Here is a 9955-nt window from a genome sequence, read left to right on the forward strand (position 1 = left end):
TCGAAAGGATAAAAAGCTAAGTCGACCACCACCCGCTGGCGGAGCCTCGTGGAGCTTTTAGGTGTTTTCACTCAATAAACACCCACAACGTCCTCCAGTCTGAGAATCGAAACCAGGATCCTACTCTTTCCATCATTGACAACAGTTCCTCGGCAAAAGCTATCAGTCCCGATAATTCCGGACACTCCACGAAAGCGTGCAAGACAGTTTCTCCATCCCGCCCGCACCTCGGGCATGTCGGCGCGACGGCTTGTCTCGAACAGGTGAAGCCGAACGGTAGCACTGCCAAGCCAGGGATTTCTGGCAATTACCGAGATACCCCGGCCCGAAAGTTCTCCTCAACAGGTTGATCACCTGATTTCCATCGAAACCCAGGGTTTCCTCCAGGACATCGTCTGGCATAAATTCCTCTAACCAGCTATAGAAATCCGCAGTGGAACTCCTGTTGCCGGTACTGCCCGCTCGAGAGAGTAGCTGGAGTGACTGACGGCATTCCGGCGATCTTTTGTTTTGATTACATTTTACGTCATTTCTAATCCACGTGCGTTTGTTTATGTTTCTGAACAAGATCGTCGCGTTCCCGTAAAAGGGTTTTAGGGTTAGAGTTAGGGAATTCCGTCCCTAACCCGAACCGTAACCGCAACCCTAACCCTAACCCTAACCCTAACCCTAACCCTAACCCGAACCGTAACCGCAACCCTAACCCTAACCCTAAAACCCTTTTGCCAATCCCTCAACTTAGGTCTTCGTTTGAGTCATGGAACAATGTCCATTAAGGACGTCAAATGTGGAAGATAGAACCCTACGCGCGGTAACCACACTTGTTCCCATCCAGGTAAAGCCTTCGAGAGAGCATTTTTCTCTAATTATCTCAACTGACATTTAGTAAGAAACACACGAAAAGACAGTTAGTAAGAAACACATGAAAAAAAAAAACAAAAAAAACGTAGGTTTCCCTACACAGTTCCAAAATTTTTTTCTTTTCTAATTAACGTAAGTTCAGATCCTGTCAGGGGGAGTGGAGTAGCTCAAATAAAGAGCCTACAACGGCTGAATAGATTTTTTGTTTCGTTTTTTTTTTTTTTGTCAAAAGAAAATTACAGGTTTCCCCCTTTTTTTCTCCACGGTTCAAAAAATAAATTCCTCGTAATAGGAACAACTGTTCAAATCCCACCCCAACCCCGTTTGGCTAAATTTGAAAAAATTGCTCTCCGTTGATGAATCTACGAATAAACAATTGCCAAATGGCTACAGAAATTTTCCCTATTTCCCAGGAATACCGAGGAATAAAATTATAAATTATCCAACATAGCCTGCAAACAAGCAACAGTTCACAAAAACCAATTTTCAACAATAAATTTTCAACAACAATTTTCAATAATAAACAATTTCAACAATAATATAAAATAATGATAACTCACAGAGGGCAAAGAAAACAGGAATGAAGCCTTTAACCGGAAGCCAGCTTCTTACAGAGTCACACTTTTTTTCATATATATATTTTGTACCACGTTCTGAGTTCAAATTCTGTCGAGGTCGACTTTGCCTTTCATCCTTTCGGGGGTCGATTTAATTAAGTACCAGTTATGCACTGGGGTCGATGTAATCGACTCAATCGCTTTGTCTGTCCTTGTTTGTCCTTTCTATGTTTAGCCCCTTGTGGGCAATAAAGAAATATATATTTGTACCATTGATACGCAAAGAATTGTCAAAACTAGTTTGGCATATGAATATATATATGGCGCAGGAGAGGTTGTGGGTCGATTTGTTCGACTAAAGGCGGTGCTCCAGCATGGCCGCAGTCAAATGGCTGAAGCAAATAAAGGAATATCGTGGGAATACACCTCTTGCATTTTTTTCTTTTTTATTTTTTCATTGTTTATTTTCGCTTGCAATAGCCGGTTCTATTGGTCAAACTGTCGTATCTCCAGCTGCTTCAGATGTCAAGATATGAAAAATTGTCAAAAGTGTTGTACAACGATTTTGCTATGGAATGGTGAAATTATTTTTTTCGTTTTCTGAAAAAAAAAAAAAAAAGAAACATTTGGTACTTACGTCACTTTTGCATAATAGCAAAGATATATCTTCTATCTATATATATAAAAATGAGAATGTGTGTCTGTCTGTCTGTGTGTCTGTATGTCTGTGTGTCTGTATGTCTGTGTGTCTGTCTGTCTGTGTGTCTGTCTGTGTGTGTGTGTGTGTGAATCCCTAAAACTCGAGAACTACGCAATCAATTTCATTCAAATTTTACAGATGCCTTACTTAGGGTTCCAGTTGTGTTTTAGTCAAAAAATTTTTTTAACTTCTTGCAGAGTTCGAGCCCAGGGCAACATAATATCTCCTCCACTATTTAAGTATTACGTGTCAAAAGTGAAACAAAAACACTCATATCAAATACTTTCACTTCAAAAATGAAACTATTCCACTAACTGAAACAATCACATTTCGATACTGTAGTGACAGATACTTTCAGAGAGAGAGAAAGAGAGAAAGAGAGAGAGAGAGAGATGTATATGTATATGTATACATATACATGTATATGTACACGTATATGTATAGATATATGTATATGTATACATATGTGTAGATGTATATATATAGATGTACATGTAATATGTACACATATATACATATATATACATGCATACAGATATCTATACATATATACACCCATCACACACATACACATGCACACAAACACACACATTAGTCATTTGTTTTCTTATCCAAAACTACGTCAAAAGTACTGAATGGATCTTTATGAAATTTGGAAATTATATTCTATGTATAACGGCCATAACTCCCATGAAAATTCATATATTTTTGATGTTGATGAAATTTTAACCCGAACATAACAGATGAGCATTATTTGTAATTCAACGGTACAACAGTGTAAGACTACCCTTTCAGATATACTTACATTGTGATTTCTGCAATGTGGTGCATAAATTGTCAAGTAAATGAGACGCATCTTTGCCTCCACTGATTCTCTTGCAAAGTGTTGAGTAAAATTATTTCGTTGCAGACCTCCTTTGGGTCTTTTTATTATCACTGCGACACACATAGTCCCCAGTTGGTAACATTGATTTCAAGGCCCTCCCAGATGAGAGACTGGTTGTTCTAAGACATTTATCGATTGTAAATTTTGTCTGCGCAGTTACCTATCGGTATAGTGGTAATTTGCAAACTCCAGAGGCGACACTTTAATTTCCCTTTACTCCAAACGTCACACGTTCTTATTTCAATTGGGTCATGCCCTTCCAATTGCTATAGATCCGTAATGCATCTTACAGCTGTGCCTGTCACCTGTATGGTGAGGAATCCTACATGTACTGGGAATGTGTGTGTGTGTGTGTGTCTGTCTGTCTGTGTGAATCCCTAACCCGGGCAACGCCGGGTATTTCTGCTAGTATATATATATATATATATATATATATATCGTGGTACTCCGTCGGTTACGACGACGAGTGTTCCAGTTGATCCGATCAACGGAACAGCCGGATCTTTTTGGTTTGACGGGCAACACTTGTTTTCTTAACGAAACACTTTCAAACTTGGGATACTGGTAGAATGGGTCGTAAGAACGCGGTTTCGATTCCCAGACCGGGCGTTGTGAGTGTTTACTGAGCGAAAACACCTAAAGCTCCACAAGGCTCCGGCAGGGGATGGTGGCGAACCCTGCTGTACTCTTTCACCACAACTTTCTCTCACTATGTTCCAGATGTGACCATCCTGTCTTTTATTCAGGCATAGTGTATCTAGGACTACATTATCTAATGTGTCCTTCCTTGTTGTTGTAGTTTAGCCCTAGGTCAGTCCTGATCCAGACAGACCTATGATCAAAGATGTTTCAGCTGTGACCATCCTGTCTTTTATTCAGGCATAGTGTATCTAGGACTACATTATCTAATGTGTCCTTCTTTGTTCTTGTTTAGCCCCAGGTCAGTCCTGATCCAGTAGACCTGTGATCAAAGATGTTCCCGCTGTGACCATCCTGTCTTTTACTTAGACACAGTGTATCTGGGACTACATTATCTAATGTGTCCTTCGTTGTTATTATTGTTTAACCCCAGGCCAGTCCTGATCCAGACAGACCACCTATGATCAAAGACGTTCCAGCTATGACTATCGTGTCTTTTATTTAGACATAGTGTATCTAGGATTACATTATCTAATGTGTCCTTTGCTGCTGCTGCTTTTCAGCCCCCAGGTCAGTCCTGATCCAGCAGACTTTTGATCAAAAATGCGCGCGCGCGCGTTTGCTCCCCCACCACCGCTTGACAACCAAAGTTGGTTTGTTTTCATACCCCCCCCCCCGTAACATAACGGTTCAGCAAAAGAGACCAACAGAAGAAGTACCAGGCTTTAAAAAATATCCAAACAGGCGCAGGAGTGGCTGCATGGTAAGTAGCTTGCTTCCCAGCCACATGGTTCTGGGTTCAGTCCCAGAGCGTGGCACCTTGGGCAAGTGTCTTCTACTATAGGCTCAGGCCAACCAAAGCCTTGTGAGTGGATTTGGTAGGCAGAAACTGAAAGAAGCCCATCGTATATATATATGTATATATATATATATATATATATATATATGTATGAATCAATATGGTGGTTAGTCCTGTTAGAAATAGCAGCCAAGTCTCCCTGAAACCACACCCTATATCTTAAGTATAACCCTTTAGCGTTCAGATTACTGTCAAATTTAATCCTTATTTATTCGCATTATTTTGAATTAATCACAGATTATCTCGTAACTCTGGGATTTCAATGATGGAACTGTTTAATTTTTGAATGACATTGTAGGGTAGGTATGAGAGGCCTGATCCTTAACTGGTTTGAAACATGGAATATTTGAGCCTAATATAGCTGGGTTAAATGCTAAATGGGCAAGCATCATACTCTTCCCTTTCATTCACAACAAACAAGAAAGGGTCTGCCTTAATTCTTTACCTACCAAGCCAACTGGTACCAAATTTTGTCCCCTAATTTCTTTCACACCAAAAATCTAATTCGGTTACAAATTATGTGATCTTCCAATGTTTTTAACCATACATGTCCTAATTCACTATATGTGAGGCGGTACCAAAGGGTTTCCGTACTAGTTATGTCTAATAAAAAATAACTTATTTACCAAAGTTTTCACATCATCATCATCATCATCATCATCATCATTTAACGTTTGCTTTCCATGCTGGCATGGGTTGCACAGTTTGACTGAAAACTGGTAAGCCGGGCAGCTGCACTAGGTTCCAATCTGATTTGGCAAGGTTTCTATAGCTGAATGCCATTCCTAACACCAACCACTCCACGAATGTTCTTCTTTCTTTCTTGCCTTTAACCCTCCAACGTGGAGTATAGGCCACTTATAATTGAATTCCATGTCGCATAATTTCTCTCTTCTCTACTTATACTCTGCCATGAATGTCCCCCTTTCTCTAGTACCTTTTGTGTTGATCTACGCCACGAGTTCTTAGGCCTAGCCTACCCCTCTTTCTATATCCATCCGGATTCCACTGTAAAGCACTTTTCGCTGCATTTGGTGTGTCCTTTCTAATTGTGCTACCAATCCACTTCCACTTTTTCTTAAATATTTGCTCCCTAATCGAAACTTGATTCGTTCTTTGCCATAGCTCCATGAATGTAGCGGATTTTATTTACATGCCACCAGTGCAGGTCGAAATATTCACCCTGCACAGCAATATGACAGCCCCAGCATTCCGGCTGGGCTTTTGGAATCTGGCCTGAAAGTCGTCTTCCGTAAGTGAGTCAAGGACTTTCTGTGATTCACTCAGGGCTCCCGACAACAGTCTTAAAACGGTGACTTTTGAGCTGCATTTTCATCTTGGTGGAGAGTTAGAAGCCTACAGGTGCTAAATCTGGTGAATAGGGTGGGTGCAGAAGTAGTACCTTGTTATTTTTGGTGAGAAACTCCCAAGTGAGGGGAGCGTGGTGACGGGGTATGCATTGTCATCATGAAGATCCCAGCTCTTCACACTCCATAGATCCAGTTGCTTTCACCAAATGTCCTCCCTCAAACACTGCAAAACACAGTAGAACTCTTGATTGAAGGTCTGGGGGGGGGGGGATGAATTCTCGACACACAATACTGTGGATGCTGAAAAAAATTGATGAGCTTGTTCTTGACTGAGCTGTAGCTCTGTCATATGCCTGTGCCGCTTGAAATATTGCATACGACCCATTTGTTGTGTGTTGGCACTCCGTCGGTTATGACGTCGAAGGTTCCAGTTGATCCGATCAACGGAACAACCTGCTCATGAAATTAACGTGCAAGTGGCTGAGAACTCCACAGACACGTGTACCCTTAACGTAGTTCTCGGGGATATTCAGCGTGACACAGTGTGACAAGGCTGACCCTTTGAATTTCAGGCACAACAGAAAACAGGAAGAAAGAGTGAGAGAAAGTTGTGGTGAAAGAGTACAGCAGGGTTCGCCGCCACCATCTCCTGCCGGAGCCTCGTGGAGCTTTAGGTGTTTTCGCTCAATAAACACTCACAACACCCGGTCTGGGAATCGAAACCGCGATCCTATGACCGTCAGTCTGCTGCCCTAACCCCTGGGCCATTGCGCCTCCGCCATCCATTCACACCACATGACCATACCGGCGCAGTCATCTCTCTTGCACACCACATCTGATGCTTCTTAAGTCTAATTTTTCTCTCAGGGTGCTTACACTCTGTTGTGTGTGCACACTGACATTACACATCCAGCAGAGCATACTAGCTTCACTCCTTGCAAGCTTCAGTCACAGCCCATGTTTCACTGCCATGTAGCATGGCTGTTCATACACATGCATCATACAGTCTGCCTTTTACTCTGAGCTAGAGGCCCTTTGTCGCCAGCAGAGGTAGGAGCTCTCTGAACTTTGCCCAGGCTATTCTTATTCTAGCAGCTACGCTTTTAGAGCATCCACCCCCGTTACTGACTTCGTCACTTAGGTAACAGAAGCTATTGACTACTTGTAGTTTATTTTCCCTGAAATGTGACGGAAGCTGTTCTTTGCACATTTTCAGTGTTTATTGCTCCTGAGCATTTGCCACACACAAAAACTATCTTCCTAGTTAGCCTTCCTATGATATTGCTGCACCTCTTATGTGTCCATAGCTTACACTGGGTACATCTTATGGAGTTTCTGCCTACACCTTTTCTACAGATTGAGCAGAGCCATCTACCTGAAGGGATTTCTTGGTTTGTCTGCCTACCTACTTATTAAGACTTTGGTTTTTGCTAAGTTAACTTTAAGGTCCTTCAATTCTAGTCCTTGCTTCTACACCTGAAACTTCTCTTCTAGGTCAAAATTCTAGAGCAGAAATTTTCAGTGGTTGCATAGATATCATCATCATCATCATCATCATCATCGTTTAACGTCCGCTTTCCATGCTAGCATAGGTTGGACGATTTGACTGAGGACTGGTGAAACCAGATGGCAACACCAGGCTCCAATCTAAATTTGGCAGAGTTTCTACAGCTGGATGCCCTTCCTAACGCCAACCACTCAGAGAGTGTAGTAGGTGCTTTTACGTGTCACCTGCGAAGAATTAGAAAATCCCACCTATTCCTGTGACTGACTCCATCGCTTTCCAGCCTTATCAATTACGGTCTAAGGGAAATAACTCTTTTACCTTTTTTTTTCCTTTCTTTTTTTTCAAATTTCAGTTTTTGTGCTTTCATTTTCTGGTTTTTGTTCTTCGTTTTCTGTGTTTTCTAAATTCTGCCGTCTCAGTTTTTTTTCGTGTTTCTTCTATTATTAAATGTTTTTAGTTCGTTATATCTGGTTTGCACCTGAAGAATATGTTTGAGGTATTTCTCAGCATATGAATGAATCTATTAGTAGCACTTAAATACATAAATAATATTTATCTCTCACCAAATGGAGTACCTTTTTCGTTGAATTTTCTGTCATGGAACAGTACATTATATATATATATATATATATATATATATATATATGAATAAATATATAGTTTTAGGGAAAAGAACCAAGGTTCATGAACTCATCGATGAAAATCCACTGTCAAATATAGAAAAATTAATAATTAAAAGCACAATAAATGAGTATAATATAATACAAAGTAAATATCATAAGATAATGATAATATTTTTCTATATGTGACAGTGGATTTTCATCGACGAGTTCTTGAAACTTGGTTCTTTTCCCTAAAACTATATATTTTTATATATATTTTAATCTATAAAGCTCAATTTAATTTTAATTTTTTATAAATTGATTTTAATTGGGTTTTTACCTGTAATTTTGGATTTTGTCCCTAATATTATTATATATATAAATATATATATATTGTTGTATTTCAGGGTGGGCATTTTTTTTTTTTTTTCTGCCAAAGATACACACACACTATATATTCGTCCTTCACTCACTTATTGTCGTTCTTAGTCTAACTCAAATCTGTTGTCTGGAAATCCTTTCATCACACATCTGTGACCTCTTCAGCGACACTTTCCGTCTTCACACGTGCCCTTGCTTCACGTATTCCATTCTCAGAATGGAATAAGCCAAGCAAGAGCACACACAAAGAACGGAAAATGTCACCACTGAAGAGGTCACAAATGTATGATGGAAGATTCCTGGACAATATATGCGAGGGCTTATTTGGCAAAAAAAATGAAAAACAGAATGACCATCATGAAATGGAACGATATCTGTTTCAAAACACGGTTTCAGATCAGGAATCTTGCAACACAGTTTATATATATATCACCATCATCATCATCATTATCATCATCATCATCATCATCATCATCGTTTAACGTCCGCTTTCCATGCTAGCATGGGTTGGACGATTTGACTGAGGACTGGTGAAACCGGATGGCTACACCAGGCTCCAATCTAAATTTGGCAGAGTTTCTACAGCTGGATGCCCTTCCTAACGCCAACCACTCAGAGAGTGTAGTGGGTGCTTTTACGTGTCACCCGCACGAAAACGGCGACGCTCGAAATGGTGTCTTTTATGTGCCACCCGCACAAGCCAGTCCAGGGGCACTGGCAACGATTTCACTCGAAAATCCTACGGGAGCCAGTCAGGCGGTACTGGCAACGGCCACGCTCAAAATGGTGCATCTCATGTGCCACCCGCACAAGAGCCAGTTCAGGGGCACTGGCAACGATCTTACTTGGCTTGCCGGGTCTTCTCACGCACAGCATATATATATATATATATATATATATATACACACACAAATAAGAGGAATGACCAGCAAAAGTGGACTCCTATATGCTAGAAATAGATGCCGAATCATCTAACCACGAGGGATATGTTTTTGACTGAGAACATATTCTTCGTGGTTAGATGATTTGGCATCTATTTCTAGCATATAGGAGTCCACTTTTGCTGGTCATTCCTCTTATTTGTGTACGTTATATAATTTTAATCTTCGGATTTTTTTAATATGCTGGACCACTGGTTTTAATTGATTAATTTCAATTTCTACCCTTATTATTAAATTTTATATATATATATATATATATATATATATATATATATATATGGGTATGGTGTTGCTGCTGGTAAATGTGGCTTGTAACAGTGTAATGAACTAATATTAATTAAACAACAAAATATCAAAGAATCTTTTTTTTTAAAGTAATGGAAATAATACAACAACAGACAATTTGTGTTTTGTTGCTGGGTTAGGTTTTAATATTTAATCGTATCAACAGAGAACATGTGTTTAAACAGTACACATTATTCAAACAACTGAAAAAAAAAAAAACAAACAAAAAAAAAAAAAAGTAAAAGAGAAAGAGAAGCAGCATAACAATATATAAGCAAAAATATTCGTAATCACCTTGAAATAAGATTAAGTCAAGATTTGATTGACTGCAAAAAACAAAACAGAAAAAAAAAAAACAAATAATAATAAATAGAAACAAAGAAATAAAAATTTTAAAAAAAAACATACTACATTGTCATTTGCTTAT

General features: G+C 39.5%; 1 long non-coding RNA gene across 3 annotated transcripts in view; it reads right to left on the reverse strand.

Annotated features, from left to right (window-relative positions):
* The window catches only part of LOC149130196 (uncharacterized), a 117485-nt gene extending 109555 nt beyond the window's left edge, over positions 1 to 7930 (reverse strand). For 2 of the 3 annotated variants that reach the window (XR_016239207.1, XR_016239209.1), the window contains exons 1-2: positions 7638 to 7930; positions 1422 to 2018 (exon numbers count right to left, since the gene is read on the reverse strand). This is a non-coding gene — a long non-coding RNA (uncharacterized LOC149130196). The remainder of the gene's footprint in view (positions 1 to 1421; positions 2019 to 7637) is intronic. The other variant, XR_016239206.1, reaches the window with a different exon arrangement.
* Between the last annotated feature and the right edge of the window lie 2025 nt (positions 7931 to 9955).

This window comes from Octopus bimaculoides, chromosome 30, assembly GCF_046866305.1.
Source record: "Octopus bimaculoides isolate indiv1 chromosome 30, ASM4686630v1, whole genome shotgun sequence".
Classification (NCBI taxonomy): domain Eukaryota; kingdom Metazoa; phylum Mollusca; class Cephalopoda; order Octopoda; family Octopodidae; genus Octopus; species Octopus bimaculoides.